Here is a 22821-nt window from a genome sequence, read left to right as displayed (position 1 = left end):
AAGTCTCAGACCCATCACAGATCTCAACAGTTTGGTGGTGGGATACTGACAAAGATACACTTTCTGGAAGAGGAAAAGTTAGGGCCTTATGGGGAAATTAGTGGTATTTGAGAGAAACCCCTAGGAATTTTACCTATAGTAAACATAGCAACCAAATTGTATGGCCAGCCTGGCAGTAAATGGTCCTCTGTTTTCTTACCTCTTAATGAGGAAGTATTAGGGAGTTGTTTGTAGGCCAAATGCCAGGAAGTAGTCCCACAGACAGACACATGAATGGTGGCCTGATTGTTGCTAACTCTTCTCCTATGTTGAAGGGGGAGGATTCCTTGACAATACTGCAGTCAGTCTTAGGTCAACCCCATTGAAACAACTAGCAACTAATACTATGAGTCATCCCAAGTAAATAGAATTTCCAACCCATTTCAGATAATAACTAAAGAATGTCCACTCCACTTGGCTGAAAGAAGGATAATCCATGAATAGTATGGGCAGGATCTAGGCAAATTATAGAACATTGGCTGGTTTATTAAAGAGATGAAGGGATGAGAAGCCAGGCACTTCCTGCTTGTTAAGAAAGAATGGCAACAACTGGGCAGTTTCATGGCTCAGTCTCTCCATAGTTTAGCATGACTAACTTAGTTCCATTCAGAGATGACAGTAAAAGGTCACAAGGTTTTTTTTGTTTTGTTTTGTTTTTTGTTTTTTTGTTTTATTTTGCAGTGGGTCATGGATGCACTAAGGGAAATTAGGCCCTCCCAGGGAGATTTCCTGGACACATAAATTCCCTTGAGAAGCCACAGGTGAGATATTGACTAGACTTTGGACTCTTACTTCCCTCATTGGGCTAACAATACCAAAGGAGTTTACTTGCTGGAGAATGAAAAATTGACCCAAAGAATTTTAGATAAATTTTTGTAGTCAGCCCTGACACCACAGAATACTCCCTAGCCTTTCTACGGAAACTGGGTATAAACCTAAGGTATACTATTTTGGCCATGGGATAGCAAATGATACATATTAAGATAGATTCCATTTAAAAGGATGACTATTGCTCATGGGTGCCTGAGTGGCTCAGTCGGTAAAACATCTGACTTCACCTCAGGTCATGATCTTGCAGTTTGTGGGTTCGAGCCCCGTGTCGGGCTCTGTGCTGACAGCTCAGAGCCTGGGGCCTGCTTGGATTCTGTGTCTCCCTCTCTCTGTGCCCCTCCCCTACTTGCACTGTCTCTCTCTTGCTCTCTCTCAAAATAAAATAAAATAAAATAAAATAAAATAAAATAAAGATGACTATTGCTCAAATCAATCCCAAGTGAATCAAAGTGTACAAACCTGAAAGCAACAATCTCAAAGCAGTGTGCCTAGGGCTACCGAATCAGAGGGTCCCCAAAGCTAAAGTATGTGTGTAAGTGATGATAAACCTGGTTGATAAAGGCCTTTGGTGAACCACTAACATGGGAATTTTGTTTGGTTGAGCCATGAAAAACCACTGTGTCATTGGAGACCTACGGTAAGTGTGCCTTACTTAATAGCACAAGAGTACTCTCACCTTCTGCATTTCCTTTCCCTCCCTCCCTCACTAGCCTGATCTTAGCTGCTTTACAAAGAAAGATAATTAGGGAGAAAAGCTAAAGTTTCCTTGTTCCCAAGGGGGACTGAAGTCCATACCTATTCATCCTAGTAACATGCAGAACTTTGGAGAGGGTAAGGACCTAAATTTTTATAGCTCTGTTAGGTACAGGCAGAAAGTTACTGTCCTATATGATCCTAGGGTGAGGAAAGGGATGCCCAAATTCAACTGACAGGGTTTGGGAAAGGTTTGCAGTGGAGAAAGGAAGTTAAAATGAACTTGTGGATTGGACTCTTTGGGTTATTTCAGTGTGCTATATTGTTGTGGCTTCCCTTGCTGAATATATAATTGATATTAATGTTTCACATGCTTGTACTATGAATGTTCATAAAGTCCTGGGGGGATTTTTCTGATCAGTAAGAGCACATCTGGAAAAATGATAGTGGGAAACATAAAATTCTCCCTATCATCTCTTTCTGACATCTCTGCAGCCTAAAATAAAGCTACTGACTATGTGCCCTGAGTGGTGCCCTGAATTCACAGAGTTTCCCCTAAATATCTGGGCCTAGTTCATTGATGATTCAGATTAAGCAGAAACCCAGCAGTGTCTACTGATCAGCTCTGGCTCTTCAACCTTAGTGTCGGCCATACAGAACCAAAAATGACTGGTTGTTCCTCTCTGTGGGCAGAGCTTAAGACACTTTCATAGCTTTAGCCTTTACTACCCTTGATGAACCTACTTAAAGATTGAATGAATCTTGGACTGTTGCCTAGATGTTTGTTCTGCTACTTGTAAAACTATAGTCTGGAAGATTGTAGGAATCTTTTTGACAGACTGGCTACAACTGGTCCTTGACCCCCCTCTTAGGGTTATCCATGGCACCTTACCACTATTGACACTTTTCACGTTATGAGGTTGCCTTTCCAGTCCAATCAGTCAACTCTGGCCACTAATAGGTGTCAGGCTTTCAGCTTTTCAGTTCATGTGCAGTTTGACAGTCATGCAGCTCTTATCACAAAATCCAGTGAATAAAGGGTGATAGCAAGGTTTTGGTTACCTTCCATGTACTTGACCATTCACAATCCTCTGATATTATTGATTTTTAGAATGGCCTCATAAAACATTGACTTCAAAGCTCTCTGACTTTAACTCCCCACCTCATCCTGGTCCACACAGTTTAAGGACAATTTGGTCACTGAATATGGCTATCTACATAAATGTTCATTGTACTTTGGCCACTTCCTGGATAATTGTCATAATGATCAGGACAAAAGGGGGGTTATATAGATCTATTTTGAAAATTCATATTTCTGAGATATTCCTAGGCATAATGACATTTTTGTCCCTAAAAGCCACCTCAGGATGGCCTGATTGGTAACCCTCTTGGTGGCAGCCCAGCCAAAAGGGGACCTAATGAATTCTAACTTAATTTTGGTCAGCCACTTGGCTTATCTTATTGAATAACCATGTGCTTAGACATAAGGATAATAACTACTTGGTCAAGTGCAGTGCTTTAAGTTTCCTCCTACAATGGCCAATTTGTCAAAGTGGGGAGCATAAGGGTTTTGATAAGTTTTATAAAAATTCCCATGTATCTCTTTCACCTGATCCTTCTGTATGAGTAGGAGATGGTTAGAAAAAAGGTGAGGATATAGCTATACACAGATTTTGTGGTAGTTGAGGGAAAACAGCATCCCTGTTCTCTGGGGAAAGAACAGTTCAGACACCAAAAGGTATGAGGGAAAAAGAGCATTAATAAATTCTTTCTTTCATAATCACCCCTGCCACTTTATTCATGGGGTAAAATATCTTGTGTGGCTCTCCTAAGTTGTTGCAAACACTTTGAAAAACTGACTGCTAGATCTGCCATGCCCTATCAGATGGACCTGACCAAGATATGATTGCTCTTTCCTGGAACCCAGCTTAAAAAACTATGGAAAAGAACAGATTATGGTCCCACCTCAGCTACCAAGCACACAAAACATTCATCAACACCTCGGGGTACTTGCCTTTGTCCATTGCTGTAACTGTCAGTCATTCCATGGGACAGATAAGTGACACCTGGTTGGTGCTGTGGACAAATAGGGTGGGTCAGAAGAACTGCCTGAGAACTAGATTAAAAAATTCAAACAGAACCAGGAATTGTAAGGGTTACCAGCCAGTGGGAGGCCATATTTGATTACTGTCAAACTGGGCTCACAATTGATGTAAGTACTACTGATGGAGACTGACAATTAGAGATAACATGTTTTTTCCACAGGCACCACACACACCTCTATGACTATACTCTCTGTGTTGAAACCAGACATTACCTTGCCTCCCTCCCCAAAATATGGTGGCTTGTGCCTAAGGGGCAGTCATAAGACCTTCAAATGTTTAAAGAAACACCACCAATAGATTATTTTGCCCTTAGATGACTTAAAGATCTCTCAAAATTAGCCATCCTTGATTACCTGGGGAAACTTCTGGAGGGATTAATGCTACATTATTGTGTGTGCCCTGGAGACACCTTTAATAGTCATCATCTAATTAAAAAAGCAGCATGAAATTTGTCACTGGCATCAGCTGAAATGATTAATCACACCACTGGTCAGGGCTGTTATAGAGGACAGATTTTGATCTAGATGTAGCCATATACCTGAATTAATGCATTCAATCTAGTGAGAAAGTCAAAATAGAGCCTTGAGAAAGCCACCTGGCTTTCTAAGGTAGATCATGATGCTTTCATGGGATTTATTCAGCTGGTATGGTGTGGGATTTGGGGGGCTATGGTTAATGTCAATCCTGCAAGTTAGCCTCATCCTGCTGCTTAAAGTCCTATGGATATCAACCTGAATTAAATTCTATCTGAGACAAATTGAAAGAGTTTGGCCCCAGCCTCTGTTGGTCAGATCAGAGTGGCTGATGCAGTCACATACTCATGGGAATATTTGCCAGAAGCCAAAATGGTTTAGAAACAAAGGATGAATTTTGTAGGGAGACAGTTATCCCTGGGTCTCTCACATTTTTGCTTGTCTTGAAAAATGAGTCATTGACTGCCTTTTGCTCCAAACTATCATTTCAAGAATGTTTGTCTAGTGAACAGCTTTGAAAGATAGAGATAATGTCTCCATCTGGAGCAAAGAGCAAGCTTGCTTACAGTCTTGGAAAATAGTATCTTTCTCCAGAACAAAGGGCAAGCATCCTTGCTCTCCAGTATAATGTCTCCCTCCAAAGCCAAAAGCAGGCACATTTCTCAGTCATGTTAAAAGATCCAGACTCAATAATCTCAGGGTTTCTTTGCTCCCATGCAACCCTTTGCATGTTCAGGTGTCATATGGTCCTCTTTGTAACTACCCTGTGGACTTGGAGATAATTGCATGAAAGTATGAAGAGCTTTATGCACAAGGATGGTCTTTGGAACATTGTTTGTAATAGTAAAGATTAGAAATTTTATCATATATATATAATGCAAAATTGGTAGCTATTAATATGAGCTATTAAAATTTGCAGGCATTTTATTTGATATGTAACTATGCACAGAATAGTTAAGTGGTGCTATAAATGGTAAGAGATGAGGCTGAATAGGTAGGCAGAGGCCAGATTTAGAAGGAATTTAAAAAGGATATAGCAGGAAACTTCATTGAAGGGACTTAGATGATCATATTTTTGTAAAAACTCTGAAAGTATATACAGATGACATTGAAATCAGATCATTTAGGAAGTCCTTACAATAATCTAGGCAAGAGATGGTAAGACACTGTAATACCACCTGGCAGTAATAATAGCAATGATGGGATGACTTCATGAGACACATCAAAGGGGAAATTCACAGGATGTGATGAATCATTGGATGACACTATGTGAGGCAGAGAAGAAAGGAGGCTGTGAATTAATGGAAGGTGTTAAAAATGACATCCAGGGCAATTGTGATTATCGTGAGAGATGGAATCTGGGAGAATGAGCTGGTCTAGTTTCAGTTACTGGGGAAAAACAGCCTTCCATAGGAACGTGTTGAATAAGCAAGTGGATATGTCCTCTAGTATTAAAGGTGAAGAGGGAGGGCTGTGGTGGAGGTGGAGGTTTGGGAGCTGTTGATAGAAAATATTTCAAATTATGGTACAGAATGAGGTTCCCTAGCGAGATCATATGAAATATTACAAAAATCCCCAAAATGGAAATGTACAAAACAACATTTTTTTTGTAGCCAATGAGAGAGATTTAGAGAACAAAAGGAGGGGTATTGAATCTAAAAAGTGAGTCTTAGAACGGATGATAGTCCTTAGAGAAATGAAGCCTCTCTTATTGGCACTCATTATCATCTTAAGTCATTGTTTCCATGGACATTTTGAAAAACTCAATGAGAGTACAAAGAGATTTATGGTGAAAAATTGTCAATGGGAAGTATAAATTATGTATCTTTTTAATTCTCAAGATACAACACTTTTCTTTTGTAACAAAAATACCAAAACAAAACTCTACATTATCTTTTTGGCTAGAAGAAATGTGTAGGAGAGAGTTATTCTCGGGATAATTGACTGAGGGAAGATGTGTTTATCTTCCTAGAAAACGATGGCATAGATTTTTAAATGTCTTGAAATTTGTCTGGTGGGAGGGGAAATCCACTGACCATGCCCATCAAGCCACAGATGAATGTTTTTAATTCAGCCACTCTGGTTCTCTCGGCCAGGTGGCAAGAGTAGGCTAGGAACACAGATGTGTGTAACATATCCCTTTGTCAGCAGGGTGGGAGGGGGTGTCTCAAGATATATTTTATTTCCTCTTTAAAAATAAGGTTTTTTTCTTCTTTAAAAAATAATGATGGCCAGTAATAAAGAATATTCAAGAGAAGTGCCAACTATCATGATGGGTACCTTTGCCAATTCTTTGCCCTGCTAAAAACCTGAAAAAGAGTATTAAATTTGGTATAGGATTACAAAGACTGCTCCTTCAATTCAAGTGATTAGAAACATGGAAGGGAGTTCTTGACAACACAACAAAGCATTAAAAAATTAATTACAAAATATCTGCCCTTTCATACTCTCTGCTTTTCCATCCTCAGCCCCCTTCCACGACCACCGCTAGCATCTTGCAGAATTGAAAGTCAGAACAAAGGGGTGAGAAGAGACCAACAGAACACAAGACCTGACACGTCTGTGAAGAATGACAGGTAAAGGGGTTGCCTGTGTTATTTGGAGGAAGGTTCATTATAGGATGGTAATTAACATTATCCCTCACACCGGTAAGTTAGAAGAAGAGGGGCATACAATTCCTCTGAATTATTTCATAGTCTACTAAGACTTATCCCTTCTGTGCCCTCCTGACAATTTGTGCAATGTTCCCAGATTCTCTCCTCATCAATTTTCTTCTTGTTTTTTTAAAGAGAGAAGCCCAAGTCATTTTCCAGAGCTAGTTCTTTGTGCTTACTATTGCAGATTGCCTTAAAAGGTATGTGCCGGGAGACTGTACATATTAAGGACAAGGGAGGCTCACCGTATAATCTATGCATCACATGAAGGATTTATAAAATAAGAGGCTATTTATAGATGATGATCTAAACTCTCATCACGTTCTTTTCCCTCCCAGAGAATCCCACTTGGATTTCTCTCCTTTTTTCCTTCCTTGCTAATTGAATCTTCCTTTTTTAATGTTTCTTTCTATTGTCTTTTCTTTGCTTCCTTTGAAGAGAAAGTTAGGTTTTTGTTCTTGTTTTATCCCTTTTTATCTTATTTTCTATTGAATAGATGGTGTGTTGTTTTGTATCTCACCACTAAGTTGGGAAATTCTCCACACCATTTATTTAATGAACTAATTACAATTCTTCTGACTTTAATTTGGTCAATTACAATTTATGTTTGGTTACCTCAAGTTCCTAGACTGACACAAATTGTGTCACTTCTAGCAGCTACAAATGCCATTGAAAATAAAAATTTGGTGTCGTTCCAATCAGTCAGCTCTCCCTTCTCCTTTTTAATTATTTATTTTATTTTTAAGGCTCAAACTTCTGTCATTATGAAGAGGGTTGTTCATTATTCCAAAAACTGCTAAGAACAGGATTGCTACCCAAGCAGAAGAGAATCTGTTTTAAGTGGTGAGACATTTGGGTTGATTGTGGAAGAAAAAGGTGCCTCATATTCTTCCTTCCCTAGTAGAAATGCTTCTTTTTAGAATTCTCAGACCTGGTCCTTATTCACATTATTCTCAAAATAGAACGTAGTGACATTTATAAAAGGATGAATAAATCCTACTTTGTTGCTTTACACCTAAATACTTCAAAATTTAAACACTTCATGAAAAAAAGATTAAAAGTGTATCTATTAACACTAATGTACTTACTTTAGTGGATTCCAGGCTGTAGGATGTTAAAACAATAAGATTAAGTGTTGAAAGAGTCATTCTAAATATTTATTTAGCCCCATCTACCTATATCACTGTAATTGATGTTTCTCTGAGATACAAAGAAAGCACATTTCAATTTGATTCAACAAATATTTATTAAATTACTATTATTGCCAAGACACCGTGCTAAGTACTGCATGGAATACAAATATAGGAAATGTAGTCTGGTAAAGGCTGGAGTTCAGTTCTGTTTATCTCAGACAAGATTTATTGAGCACCTAGGTACCATGCAAAGTATTGAAAAATACAATACGTTTTCTGTAGGCAAAGAAATGTATAGCCTGGCAAGTTGGGGTTGATGAATCCTTAAAATTCAATGTAAAATTGTGTGGGTCAGTGGTGTGTGTGTGTGTGTGTGTGCACATTCATATTTTTTCTGAGAAGAAGGATACTGTCTTCTGGATTCTCAAAAAGTTCAGTGACACCCCAAAATATTAAAAGTCATGTGTGCAGTACAGAGTAGATTCTCAGTGCTGTAAGAGAGATCCAAACAAAGGACTCTTTCGGACCCTGGTTCTTCAGTTGCCCACATGGTGCTTGGAACTGGGCTATGTGCTGAGATGACCACTAGCAGAGGATTTTACAGAGAAAAGGGAAAAGGTCCTCAGAACCAGAAGGGAATTTTAAACGTTACTGCTAAATAGAGGGATATTAAATGTTACAGGAGAGAAGGGAATCGTCAGTAAATCCTGGAACAGAGGCAGCAGGCTTTTGGATCCCTGAAGAAATACAGGTCTAAGGAGCCATGGAGGACATGTAGGGCTTAAGTAATTAGAAACAGAGGACAGTGCATGTCTGGTTTGGGGAGATGGCCTTAACAAAGCTGCAGTTCAAGGAGTAAGCAGGAAATGGACAGTGATTCTTTCCTTGATGTTTCTGGATGCACCCTGAACTGATGGAATCCTGGATCCAGACTCTTTGGAGTCCAGTTGTCCTTCAACTTGGCTTTAACAGTTGCCACACCTGTTATACCACTGCTGGCTGAGCCAAAAAGTAGAGATTTTTGTGCGCATAAATACACAGAAAAATTCTGTTTGTATACAGAAACATGCAGACATGTTAGTGTCATATATATATACACATATATATGTGTATATATATATGTGTATATGTATATATATGAGCGAATATATATATATGAGTGAATATGTATATATGAATGAATATATATATACATATATATTCATCTCTTACACAGCTTTTCTGATCACCATTCATTAACATATTTTTGAAGAGCTTACCTTTTGCTAAGTCTTGTGTGAGAACTGAAAAAGAAAACTAGCTCCCATGATCAAGGAGCAAATGTTCATCATGTGAAGAGAGAAAGGGTAAGTATTGCAGCAAGAAAAGCACAAATAAAGGCAGAGAGGCAGGTCACCTTATGCCTCTTCCTGGAAATGGCAAGTATTTCATTTGAACTGTTGTTGAAAGCAGAACCCATCAAAGACTGAATTTGATGAAGTAAGACCTCATGGAATACAGTGTATATCATGTTCAGAAGCTCAGGTTTTAGATACCAGGGAACCTTTAAAAGAGTTTAAGCAGAGGAGCAATATAATTAGATTTAGATTTTAGACAAGCTCTCTGGCAGCAGTGTGGACAGTAAGACTGAAGATCAGGACAAATTTGCACAGTATTACAACAGATTAAGTGATAGAAGATGTCACATAGATGAGAAAATGTTACAAAGTGAAATCAGTGAGAATTGGTCCTTTAGAAGATGTGGGAAATGAAGGAAAGGGAGGAATCTAGGATAACTACTAGGTTTACGGTGTGGGTGACTGAATAGAGGATAGTTGTACTCAACAAAGCAGAGAACACAAAGGCAGGGAAGGTATTAGCCAAATTATGATCAAATTACTTGAGACAGGTTGAGTGTGAGGAATCTGAGGAGGTAACGCAGTGGTCGCTTTTATAAAATGAAGCTTGAAAAAGACCTCCAGATCAGGCCTTAGCAAACTGGGCCCAGCAAGCCCTATGTGGCCTATTACCTGTTTTTGTACATCCTGTGAGCTAACACTAGTTTTGCCGTATTTAAATGGTTGAAGAAAATCAAAACAAGAAAAATATGTTGTATTAACTTGCAGGACTGCAATTAAAAAGTACCACAGACTAGGTAGTTTAAATAACAGAAATTTATTTTCTCACCACTCTGGAGACTTGAAGTCTGAGGTGTCTGCAAGGTGATGGAGGGTTGGTTTGTTCTGAGGCCTCGCAGATGGCTGTCTTCTCCCTGAATCTTCACATGGTCTTCCTTTTGTATCTCTCTGTCCCAATTTCCTCTTTTTATAAGGGTACCGGTCATAATGCACCAGGGCTCACCATAATGACCTTATTTTCATTGAATTGCCTCTTTAAAGACTCAATTTCCACATTCAGCCACATCCTGATGTACTAGGAGCTAGGACTTCAACATAAAAATTTGGGGGAACACAATTCAGCCCCTAACGTATGTCATCACGTGAAATTTGCATGAAATTCAAATTCCAGGGTTTTATAGGAACACAGACATGCTCATTTGTTCATGTCTTATCTATGGCTGTGTCTGTGCTACAACAGCAGAGTTGGGTAGTTGTGACAGAGACTGTATGGACTGCCAGACTTAAATTGTCTACTATTTGGCCCTTTCAGAAAAAGTTTGCCATCCTCTACTCTACATAAAAGATGGGTTGGTAGCCACAGTTTAGGGCTTGTGATAGGAGTGATAAGATTACTAAGGGGGAGTGAGTTGTGTGAAAAGAAAGAGGGAAGAGCACCCCGTAGGACATAAACAGGTCAGAGAAGGAAGAGGAAAAGAAGCTTCCAAGGTAATTGGGGACAAGAATGAGCACAGCTGTCAGAGAGAAAGAGGAGCTGAACCGTGCATGTTGTGTTTCACAAAAGAGGAAGCAGCGAAGAAGACATCCATGTGGCTAACAGACACATGAAAAAATGCTCAACATCACTCATCATCAGGGAAATACAAACCAAAACCATGATGGTACACCACCTCACACCTGTCAGAATGGCTAAATTAAAAACACAGGAAATAACAGGTGTTGGCGAGGATGCAGAGAAAAGGGAACCCTCTTGCACTGCTGGTGGGAATGCAAACTGGTACAGCTGCTCTGGAAAACAGTATGGAACTTCCTGAAAAAGTTAAAAAGAGAACTACCCTATAATCCAGCAATTGTACTGCTAGGTATTTATCCAAAGGATACAAAAATGCTGATTCGAAGGGGTACATGCACCCTGCCATTTATAGCAGCATTAGCAACAATAGCAAAACTATGGAAAGGGCCCAAACGTTCACTGACTGATGAATTGATAAAAAAGATGTAGTATGTGTATATGTAGATAGATAGATAGATAGATAGATAGATAGATATACAATGGAATATTACTTAGCCATCAAAAAATGAAACCTTGCCATTTGCAATGACGTGGATAGAGCTAGAGTGTATTATGCTAAATGAAGTAAGTCAGTCTGAGATAGACAAATACCATATGATTTCACTCATATGTGGGATTTAACAAACAAAACAGATGAACGTATGGGAAGAAGGGGAAAAAAAAGAGGGAAAAAAATAAGACACTCATAAAAATAGAGAACAAACTGAGGGGTTGTTGGAGGAAGTGGGGAGAATGGGCCAGATGAGTGATGGGTACTAAGGAGGGCACTTGTGATGATGAGCACTGGTTGTTTATGTAAGTGGTGAATCACTGAATTCTACTCCTGAAACCAATATTGCACTGTAGGTTAACATAAATAAATAAATAAATAAATAAATAAATAAATAAGGCAATGAACAGTGACAAAAAACCACAAGGGTTCTAGTGTGATAGAAGCCAGCATTTCGCATAGGAGGAGCTGGTAAATTAAAGCAAACACTATAAAGATGTGAAAATAATAAACATCAAAAAATGGCTTTTAGGTTTATTAGTGATCTATTTGCTTTTAAAATATAATATATATAAATAAATACTTTATTTTTTTTTTTAATTTTTTTTTTCAACGTTTATTTATTTTTGGGACAGAGAGAGACAGAGCATGAACGGGGGAGGGGCAGAGAGAGAGGGAGACACAGAATCGGAAACAGGCTCCAGGCTCTGAGCCATCAGCCCAGAGCCCGACGCGGGGCTCGAACTCACGGACCGCGAGATCGTGACCTGGCTGAAGTCGGACGCTTAACCGACTGCGCCACCCAGGCGCCCCAATACTTTATTTTAATATTATTACTATTTTAATATTTTTATATTTTTGAATAAAGCATTAATATATATTAATGATATATAATGTAACTTATATATTTAATTTTATAAATTAAATTTTATAAATGTTTAAAAAATGTATCACTGAAGTTTTGCCTTTCATATGAATTGCAGAATGTTCCCAAGAAAATAATCAAGTGTCTAACCTGTAAGTATTTATATTTTGAAAACATTTCTTGCGAAATTGTCTCTAGAATAATACTTTACTCAGTGAGTAGTGTGAGGTAAAAAGAACAATTTCAAATACATTCTAAAACCATATTCGGTACACATTTTCTTTATTTTTTTATTATTATTATTTTTTTTTACTTATAAGCAACCAAAATTTATTTCTTGCAGTTCTGGAGGATGGAAGTCCAAGATCAGGATACCGGAGTGGTGGGGTTCCAGTGAGGGCCCTCTTCTGGGTTGCAGACAGCCAACTTCTTGTATCCTCAAGTGGTAGAAAGAGCTGGCTCTCTGGCCTCTTATAAAGGCACTAATTCCATTCATGATGGCCGCCACCTCATGACCGAATTACCTCCCAAAGGCCCCACTTCTAAACCCTATCACATTGGGGGTTAGATATCAACCTATGAATTTTGGAGTGAGGGGGCCACAGATATTCAGTCCACAACAGTAATTCTTGGAAGTTTAAGCAAGATAGTTTTAGCTGATGTATAGAACTCTAGCTCTCTTAAAAAGTCAGGAAGAAATTAAGACATATTTTTTGTAATTATTTCTTCTCTTTGCTCCTCATTAAGTTGCTTTCTTCTCTTCTTCATCCACTCCTCTGCCCTTATTTTTGTCGATGTTGTAAAATTCAACTTTTACCACTAATTAAATCCATTAGGAGTTGAAAAGGCATCCCAGCTGTTGGATTCTTTTTTTTTTTTTTTTTTTTTTTGATGTTTATTTATTTTTGAGAGAGAGAGCGCGAGTGGGGCAGGGACAGAGAGAGAGGGAAACACAGAATTCAAGGCAGGCTTCCAGCTCCAAACTGTTAGCTCGGAGCCTGATAGAGGTCTCGAACTCACAAACCATGAGATTATGACCTGAGCTGAAGTTGGATGCTTAACTGGCAGAGCCACTCAGGTGCCCCTGGGTACATACTTTAAAGGGCAAGATGTGTAGATATTTCTGCCTTGTCACATTTACCAGAAAAATACCAGACTTCCATTTCACTTCATGCTGAGAAAATCGTTGTAGTTTGTATTTTATTCTTCAATGTTACTATCACATCCTTATTTAGTCCTTCTTAAAACAAACCAATCTCATATAAAGAGTGGATCTTACTATAAACTTCCATATTTTGTACTATTTCATATTTTATGCCTTGAATGAAGTTATTCAAAAAGAATGTCGCTGAGAATTTTATCACTAATAAAGAAGGGCATTTGAATAGAAAACAGCCATACCCATGAACTAGTGGTTTAAATATTATGATTAGATTAAAACGGATGCACCCTTTGTATGCGTTAATTAATAAGACTAGTGCCAAGGACCTATTTATGCTTATAAGCATCACTTACTATCAACAAGAAATAAACTCAAACATAAATTCAGACCACAGGAGCATGAGCATTTCACAAAAGTACTAAAGAAAGAACTGTCACTAAAATTTAATACAGTAAAGACAAATACATCATGGACATAGAGAATGACTATTGTTGGTTTTTTTTCAGTGTAATTTTATTACTAATATATTCCCTGCACCTCTTATATTTACTCTTGAAAATTATTTTCCTCTATTATTTTTTATTATTTGGTTATTATCTTTAAATCTGCTTAGTTTCCAAAAGATTTTCAAGCCTTTCTGTATTTCTTGGCATATTATTATGTATTTCCTAACCAATGTTATTTATTTTCTAGTATTTTGCTTCTTAGGAAAAAAAATGTATTTTGAAGGCAAAGATAGAAAATATTCCAGAGAACACATCCATCTGGAGTAAGTACTTTCATGCACATTCTAATATTTGTATTGGGCTGAATTTCTAATTACTTTATCATTTCAGGAGCAATGTAACAGAGTGGTCTGCACACACACACAAAAGTATTTCCATTTGGAAGACCCAATGCTCTATTTAGAAATGGCTCCTGCCTATTAAAGTACTAGAAATAGATTTTTCATTAGATTATTTAAATAAATAAATCCAAATGCTAATGTGCTTGGTGTTTGTAGCTAACATAAAAGCATTATTATAATTGCTAAGATAAATACTTCTTCAGCCATATTCTTGTTGTACTTAATGACTGTCTCCTTCATAGGAAAACGCTTGATTTCAAAGCAAAAATTTTACATTTTTTAATCCTGTAATATCAAGATAAATTTCCTATTTAATGTCTTGACATTAGTTTTACCATGTGGATTAGTTTTAGTATCAATCCTTTAAAATGTGTTCTCAGTGAAAACTGTTTCCTAGAAAATGAGATTATCATCTCTTTGGTCCTAGACAATTGTGTTAAATGGATACACTGTTGATACAACTTTTAGTTGCGTTTTACTTTCAGGGGGAAAAATACTCCTAGCTGTAGAGGGACCAAAAAAAAAATATGGTTAAAATAGTCTTAATACTGTCCTTCCACTCTAATTATTTTGGTGTTTTGATTTTTGAAATGCTATGCTTTGTTTTCTTAGAATGTAGGTACAGATATTGAATCCAGCATACACTAAAATCCCCAAAAGGAAAGCAAACATTTTATGAGAACATAGTGATTCTTCATCCAACCAAAATTTACAGACTGTGTGCTCAGCTTAGAAAGCATTAGTCAAGACTGAACTCAAACTTCCCTGTGGGAAGCGACAGCTAGTCACTATCAATTTATACTCCTAACTCATTAGGTAGAGAGGAGAATGTAAGCCTAACTTTTGCCCAAAGTGCAGCAGGGAGAACAGCTGTAGTCTTCAGCCTACTTTCCAGTTAATCAAGGGTTAAGTCCAGAAACACTGGAAAAAGACTAAGTAATCTGACTTTTTAACAAGTATCTTTACCATTTGCCAAAGTTTTTCAGAAATAAAACTTGTCAGTTTCTACATGTATTACTCATTTCTTTCTTTCCTTATTCCTTTTGTGTAAATCATAATCTAGAATTCAACAACGTCTTGTGAGTTATGTATTTTTGGTTGATTTGTTTGCTTATTCTCTAACTGTACCCCATCCGTCAACACTCCACACACACATGCTACACTAAGACTGCCAGGTAGCCAAGCGAAAGAAAGAAAGAAAGAAAGAAAGAAAGAAAGAAAGAAGAAGGAAAGAAAGAGAGAGAAAGAAAACAGTCTCAGAAACTTGTTTCCTAAGTTAAGCAATATTTTCAACTTTCCTAAAGATGTTTTCTTTCATCACTTTTTGATGAAAATACCATATGTCCCCATGGCTCACATAATAGAAAATGTAATCATATACATCTGGGCAAGGTGAAGAATGCCAAGGCTGACCCAGGAGCCAAATTATGTTACCTTAATCTTCCACACTTAGTTCAGGAAAAAATGTTAAAACTTAATAGGGTCTGGAAGCACTAAAATGGTTCTATTTCATAGAATTTGGATTTGTAATTTTAAAACTTTTTCCAGTTTTTAAAAAGCTACCAATTAAGCTGCTAAAATTCAGAGGGTTTGTGCTTCAATATAACCTCCCCCCCACCCATAATTTAATTTTCATCTGAGCAGTCAAGAAATATATACACAGGACCTGGGTGAATTATGAGCTCTGCCCTTTTTTTTTTTTTTTTTTCCATTTACAGCCTCCACACTTTTCATCTTCCCCAACCCTATCCTTCCCCAACCCTGCACTTCCCCAACTCTATCCCTAAATTCCTTTCTGCTGCTGATAATCTTTTCCATTTTGATATAATTGCATACTAACTGGGTCCCCTAAAATTCCAAAGGCATTGTCACATGATACTAAATATAAAGGACTTGATAGACTGTGAACAAAGCCATTTCTCTCCCTAAGTATAGTCCAGTTATCATCTTTATCTCTAAAATAAAGTTTCTGTCTATATTGGTTATTGGGTCACAGGAGAATGGCTAGATGGATTTGGAAGGTGTGTTTGGGATGGTACAAACAAAATTATTATGGAGTATCATGGCCAGTGGTGGTGATAAAGGGCATCCCAAAGAGTAGGCAGTCTTCCACAGTTGGCAGCTGAAAGTAGGGCCTTTAAGGCTGCTATGCAAAAAGAAAAAAAAAAACAACAGTGATTTCAACAGTGAACCCCGAGAACCAGGGGTTGACTTGCAATTGGGCTGTTTCTCTTGTGCTCATTCCCATAGGTGAGCAGTAGCAGGGACTTTTATATTTAAAGAAAGATTTTGAGGGGGCACCTGAGTGGCTCAGTCGGTTGAGCATCTGAGCCCCTTTTTAAAGTTTTTATTTATTTTGAGAGAGGGAAAGAGAGAGTGAGGGAGAGAGCAAATGAGCAGGGAAAGGGCAGAGAGAGAGAGGGAGAGAGAGAATCCCAAGAAGGTTCTGTGCTGTCAGCATGGAGCCTAGAGCATCCAACTCTTGATTTTGGCTCAGGTCATGATCCCAGAGTCATGAGATTCTACCCTGTGTCGGGATCCACTCTGCGAGTGGAGCCTGCTTAAGATTCTCTCTCTCCTAAGGGCATCTGGGGGGCTCAGTTGGTTGAGCATCCGACTTCAGCCTCAGATCATGGTCTCGCAGTTTGTGACTTTGAGTCCTGCATCAGGCTCTGTGCTAACAAACATCTCAGAGCCAGGAGGCTGCTTCAGATTCTGTGTCTCCCTCTCTCTCTCTCTCTCTCTCTCCCCCTCCCCTGCTCATGCTCTGTCTCTCTCTGTCTCTCAAAAATAAATAAATGTCAAAAAAAAGAAGATTCTCTCTCTCCCTTTTCCCCTCTCCCCCGCTTGCTTGCTCTCTATCTCTCTCTAAAATAAATTTAAAAAAAAATTTAAAGGATAGGTTTTGATTCTTCCATGCAATTTTGGAGTTGTATATGAACAGCTGGTATATGACAATACTATAGTAATTTCTTAGAAAATTATGTATACTTTAATATCTTAAAAATTATATTAAAGTTATTTATTTTGCTATATATAATAAATTGGAAGAAATAATTACAATGCGATCCTTGACTTCAAATAGCTGACAGTCTTGTGAGGTGGAGGACTGTATTTGCCTCCTGTAATGCATGATGAAGAGAAGAGGTTTAGACAGTGTACTAGGTCAACATTGAGGAAAGCTTACTAGTCTTGACTGGGCACATAGAAAAGCTTTATTAAGGTATCTGCCTTCATATATAAAACGTTACATTTTAATTTTAAAAATATTTCACAGAGCAGCAATTCATGCCACCGGAAGTTTGGAAAATTTTTGACAACACAAAAAATCTGAGCATATACCTTCAAATTCATTTTGTTTGGACCAAAACATTAATCAGTGAAGTTTTACACAAAGACTATGTGATATTACCATTTTTTCTTTCTTCCTCCCATTTCACATCTCCTCTCCCTTGTAATCAACACTATCAAGGCTCCTGTTCCCCAAATTCCCTTGCACTCGGTCACCATCTCCAAACTGAAGGAAAGGGCAGGACTCTTCAGGGAGAAAATGGACAACAATGACATTTAGGGGTCAAAAAGCTTACCTGAAAAGGTGGCTTTGGATCAGACCATGAAAAGCACTGTCTGCCATATGTGGGGGAATGAATCTTACTTAACTCTGTAGGTGTTTCATTGAAGAGCTTTAAGCAAGACACGGACAAGACCAGATCTGCATTTCAGAAATATGATTGTAACAGCACAGAGATAGGAGAATAATTTCATTAAAGCACAAGAGAAGCTAAAAGTTCTGGAGGGCTGATCTAGAAGGATTTCATTGTTACCTCTTGGCATTAAAGAAGCTGTATTAGTTTGCTAGGGCTGCCATAACAAAGTACCACAAACTGAGTGACTTAAACAACAAAAACTTATTGTTTCAAATTTCTGAAGTCTGAAATCAAGTTGTTGTCAGTGCCAGTTCCTTTTGAGGGCCATGAGGGAAAGATCTGATCCAGGGCTCTGCCCTAGTTTTGTTTGCATAGTTCTCGCTGTATGTCTCTATTCAAATTTTCCCTTCTTAGAGGAACATCCATCCTATCGGATTAGAATCTATCCCATGGCCTCATTTTTAACTTGATTCCTCTGTAAAGATTCTATCTCCAATAAGGTCGTATTCTGAGGTACTAAGGCTTAGGATTTCAACATATGAATTTGAGGGGATACAATTCAACCCATGACAGAGACCAATAGAAAAGGATTAAATAATTTGTTTGCAATCATAGGGTTGATCAGGATTAAAATCTAGATCTTTTAACTCTTAGCTCAGGATTTTATCTACTATACTAGAGGTGATGCAAGAAAGCACTCTGTTGCCAGCTAGCATTGTGGTTTCAATAAGGTGACTTCTAAAGTGCTGATATTGCCCATAAAGAATTAGTTATTCACAAAGGGATTGACTAATGTCTTGAAAAAATTTTAAATGAGAGTCCTGATTTTAGCAACCAAATTGATTTTTTAATAGAATTTGGAAAGCAGAGTTGATGTTCTTAAAGCAAATATCATGAGGTAATTCAAAGTACTACACGCAAGCCCTCGCTCATGCAGTATTATTCAGCATCGTCCAGTGATACTTTCATACAAATCCCAGGATCACAGTTTGTGAAAAAATTAGATGGGGTAGCTTGTTTTTACTGGTTAAGACTCCACCTTTCTTTTATATGCAATAAGAAGATAGCATTTTTTTTTTGTTCATAATAATGTTATAAAGCTTACATTCAGAACAAACTAGGACAAAGGACTAAGTGGAGATAATATGGAGCCCAAGCTTGGGAACAAATCTCGAATTTTTTCCCTGATATTATGTCAGCTCATATGATGATTATATAGGATTTATATGAGTGGTGCTCATATGCTTTAAATCATTCAACAGATAGTTACAACCACAGATAATTCAAATTATTCATTATACTAAATCATTGTACCATCAAATGGAAATTTGTTTAGCACTACTAAAAAAAAAGTTCATTTGCTGAAGAGGTAGAACAGTTTTATTAATTGTCAGAATTTTGTTATGCCACAGCCATTTATCCTTTGTTTATTTTGCTAAGAGAAAGTATAGAATAACATTTAATTAGTAAGTATGGGGCTACACAGAGATGTCCCTCAAAGATCTTGGAAGTAAGTGAACTTGTCCACAGAGAAGTAAATTTTAAAAGCAACGAGTAATAAATTGGTAAAGCTATAAGCAGTCACTGGAAAGAGACAGGATGACTGATAGGCCATACAACCAGGCTTACTCCAGTCTGATTATACACATGTACATTGCACATACACGTACACACACACACACACACACACACACACACAAAAGTAATATGTCCCTCAACAAGGAAACTCATCAGCACAGAAATAGAAAGAGAGAAATATAGGCTGCTGCTAGAAGTGCCCATTCAAACACTCTGTATGGTAGAGAAAGAGCCCTTAGCCATCAGGTATCTTCAATCCAAATGGCAAGGCTATTCCTCCAGTGTAGATGGATAGAGGTGGTGATAACTGATGAACTTTACTGATTTCAGTGCCATTGGCAAACCCCTTACTTCGTGAGAGGGGAGTGTTAAGACACCTTAGTATGAAGCAATTCCATATTTAATTCATTTAACTCTTTTTGTTCAGATTCTACTCTGAAATAGCATCTTCTTGATTATGATTTAGTTTTAATTGTAGAGCTTGATTATAGAGAGAGAATACAATACTAGAATACAATTGAGTATTCTAGTCCCGTATGATTGTCCCCATTCTAACTGCAAATTAATACATTGACAACCTGGCATTAGTCCCTCAAACTTTTATGCATCCCAGTTATTCTACAGAATTTTCTTAAAGCTATGTTTAGGATAATGTTACAACCTTCAAAGAAAATGGGCAACTTGATCTTGACTTTATCAGGTTCTTTCTGGCTCCAGGAGGCTTTCCCTTAGATGACAACGGTATCCCGTATTTCTCTTTTCTGATTCATTTCTACTTTAGGCAGTAAGAAAATGTTCTCACCACTGTTTCTATGAAGTTTTTCTCTTCCCCTATTCTTAAGCAAGAGAAACATGTCTAATTGGCCTAATGTCAACCATATACATTATCTAAGTCAAAAATCATTCTCTTTAAAACACATACAAATTGTTACTTTTAAGAACTTAAAAGATTTCATTCAATTAACACTGAATCAGTTTCATCGTAGAACTAATATTGTACCCTATGAGAAATACAATTTGCATTCCATTAGTTCATATTCTTAAAATGCTTCAAATGGAAATGTCTTTGAGTGTTAAGTATTTTAGCCTCCTGAAGGCTTGTTATTTATCATTAATGTTTCATCAAGAAATGACTTTTTTATAACCTAGTTTTAGAATTCCATCAATAAGTACAAAGCTTCACAATAGGTCCTTGAACCTCCATTCTCAATAATAAGTAACAATTATCTCTGTGTTTTATACACATTATATGGAATTAGAGCCCCCTGTAGAGACATTAGATTAGGAATTATGAAACCAATGTGGCATGCAGTCATTGTCCTGATATTTTCAAACCATCAACAAAGAATGGAAAAAGGGGCATCTGGGCCCTGACCTACCATATGGGACCATATTATGCAGCAGGGTATCTCTATGAGAGTCACTAACTAGACTGCCTGTGTAAAGTTAGATAAGGGGTAAGCTTTATGCTGAGAAACTCTATAAATAATTATGCAGTTCACCAAGCAAGGTAACACTGCACCCTGCAGGGTCTGAATCAGATGACTCAGTATGTGAAGAAAAATATTTGTATTTAACTGGAATTTAATTTAGTTTCACATCCTCACTATAGGTTAATCTTCCTTAAAAGTAGGTCACTAAATTGGTAGTGTTTTGAAGTGTTAGTTTCTTTTGCCATGTCTGTCATGTCTGTAGACCAACTTTTGTAGTTTATAATGTAAATCCATACTTACCCGGAATAATTTGAGGGGTTAATTCTATGGTGATCAATGAAATGGCTAAAATGAAGACTACTGTCTAACTGATAACAAGAAGATTTCAAGTAAAGGTCCTTCAAAACCTAATTTAATGAGAAGGGATTCATATGTAATTATCTCCATCATTCTTTTTTTTTTTAATTCTTTAATGTTTATTTATTTTGACAGAGAGACAGAGAGCGAGCAGGGGAGGGACAGAGAGAGAGGGAGACACAGAATCCGAAGTAGGCTCCAGGCTCCAAGCTGTCAGCACAGAGCCCATCGTGGGGTTCAAACTCACGAACCATGAGATCATGACCTGAGCCGAAGTCTGACACTTAACTGACTGAGCCACCCAGGCACCCCATCTCCATCATTCTTAAATATGTGTTAATAACTGTCCCTAAATAATTATTTTCTGAAGTTAAATGTATATGTCTCACTTATTAATTTGTTTTATCTCAACGTTTCTTTCTAGAGATTTTCCCAGAACTCTTCAGATCAGCCTGGATCCAATTTTCATAACTCATCCACACAGTGGATGGTGGGCATTTATATTATGTCTCCTTAGAAGCAGACATCGTCCTACACAATCATCTAGAGCTTCTTGCAGCCTTGAAAGGTACATCAATTTTTGCATTCATCAGAAGAATAATCTTCATTGTTATTTTTATTGTTACCTTATTAATTTCTCCCCATTACTCCTAGTAACCTCTAATTATAGAGCCAGGTAATGCTATGATAAGTTCTGCTGGTTAATAAAATGTTTCTAATCCAACTAACGAATGTCCTCTGAAACACTTGAGCTCTTAAATTAACCTGATAAGTCATGCTTCATAAGAGCCAGTAAATATCCCAGTTCATTTTGGCAATCCAAGGAGATTTTTTATAATCTGGAAAAGGTTAAGAGATGCAGCTCAGCTTCCTGGGACAGTATTTGACATCCACTGACCTTACCCGAGGAAAAGCTATTCTTCCCTAGAATCTCAAGGCAAAGACATGATTCATTCTGTATCATTAGGCTGCGTACATATAGCATAGAAAAGGGTGTTGGGAAGAGAGAACTAGTATTTATTGAACAGCTATTTTATAATAGCCAGCAAGTGATGGAGTTTTACACAGGTAGGCTTATTTCAGGCTCACAAAAGTGCTACAGTAGATAGCATCAGCTTATCAAATTCATTCCACAAATTATATATAGTTGATAACACTCTATTGTATAATGAAACTTGCAATGAGAATAGACCTAACTCTTCTCATATACACCCAAAAAGAGATAAATATGTGAGGTGATGGTTGTACTAATTAACTAGATGGTGGGGAGGAATCTTTTCACAATGTATACATATATCAAATTACCACGATTTATTATTATTATATTTGTTCATTATACCTCAATGAAACTGAGATTAAAAAGGAAAGGAAGAAAAACTCAGAGATAATAATATCTTAGCTCTAGGAGAAGAGAGATTTGAGCCAGGCTCTTTACGCTATGTAGCCTCTAACATAGTAGACTACATAAAAATAAATTTTTATTTGTATATCAAGACACACACACACACACACACACACACACACACACACAACCACCACACCAAAATAAAAGACAAATGACACACTTGGAGAAAAATATTTGCAATTTATGTCCCAAAGAATTA

At 37.5% G+C, this 22821-nt stretch overlaps 2 long non-coding RNA genes across 7 annotated transcripts in view; one reads left to right on the top strand and one right to left on the bottom strand.

Moving 5' to 3' along the window:
- LOC147583102 (uncharacterized) overlaps window positions 1-22821 on the bottom strand; it is an 86331-nt gene that overhangs the window by 29895 nt on the left and 33615 nt on the right. The window lies entirely within an intron of this gene.
- The window catches only part of LOC147583103 (uncharacterized), a 623699-nt gene that overhangs the window by 574730 nt on the left and 26148 nt on the right, over window positions 1-22821 (top strand). For all 5 annotated transcript variants that reach the window (XR_015245463.1, XR_015245462.1, XR_015245464.1 and 2 more), the window contains 5 exons: window positions 6610-6717; window positions 6931-6995; window positions 12312-12345; window positions 14049-14124; window positions 21642-21785. This is a non-coding gene — a long non-coding RNA (uncharacterized LOC147583103). The remainder of the gene's footprint in view (window positions 1-6609; window positions 6718-6930; window positions 6996-12311; window positions 12346-14048; window positions 14125-21641; window positions 21786-22821) is intronic.

Source organism: Puma concolor, chromosome A2, assembly GCF_028749965.1.
Source record: "Puma concolor isolate L17-30 chromosome A2, mPumCon1.1.hap2, whole genome shotgun sequence".
Taxonomy (NCBI): domain Eukaryota; kingdom Metazoa; phylum Chordata; class Mammalia; order Carnivora; family Felidae; genus Puma; species Puma concolor.
This window is presented reverse-complemented; position numbering and strand designations above follow the sequence as displayed.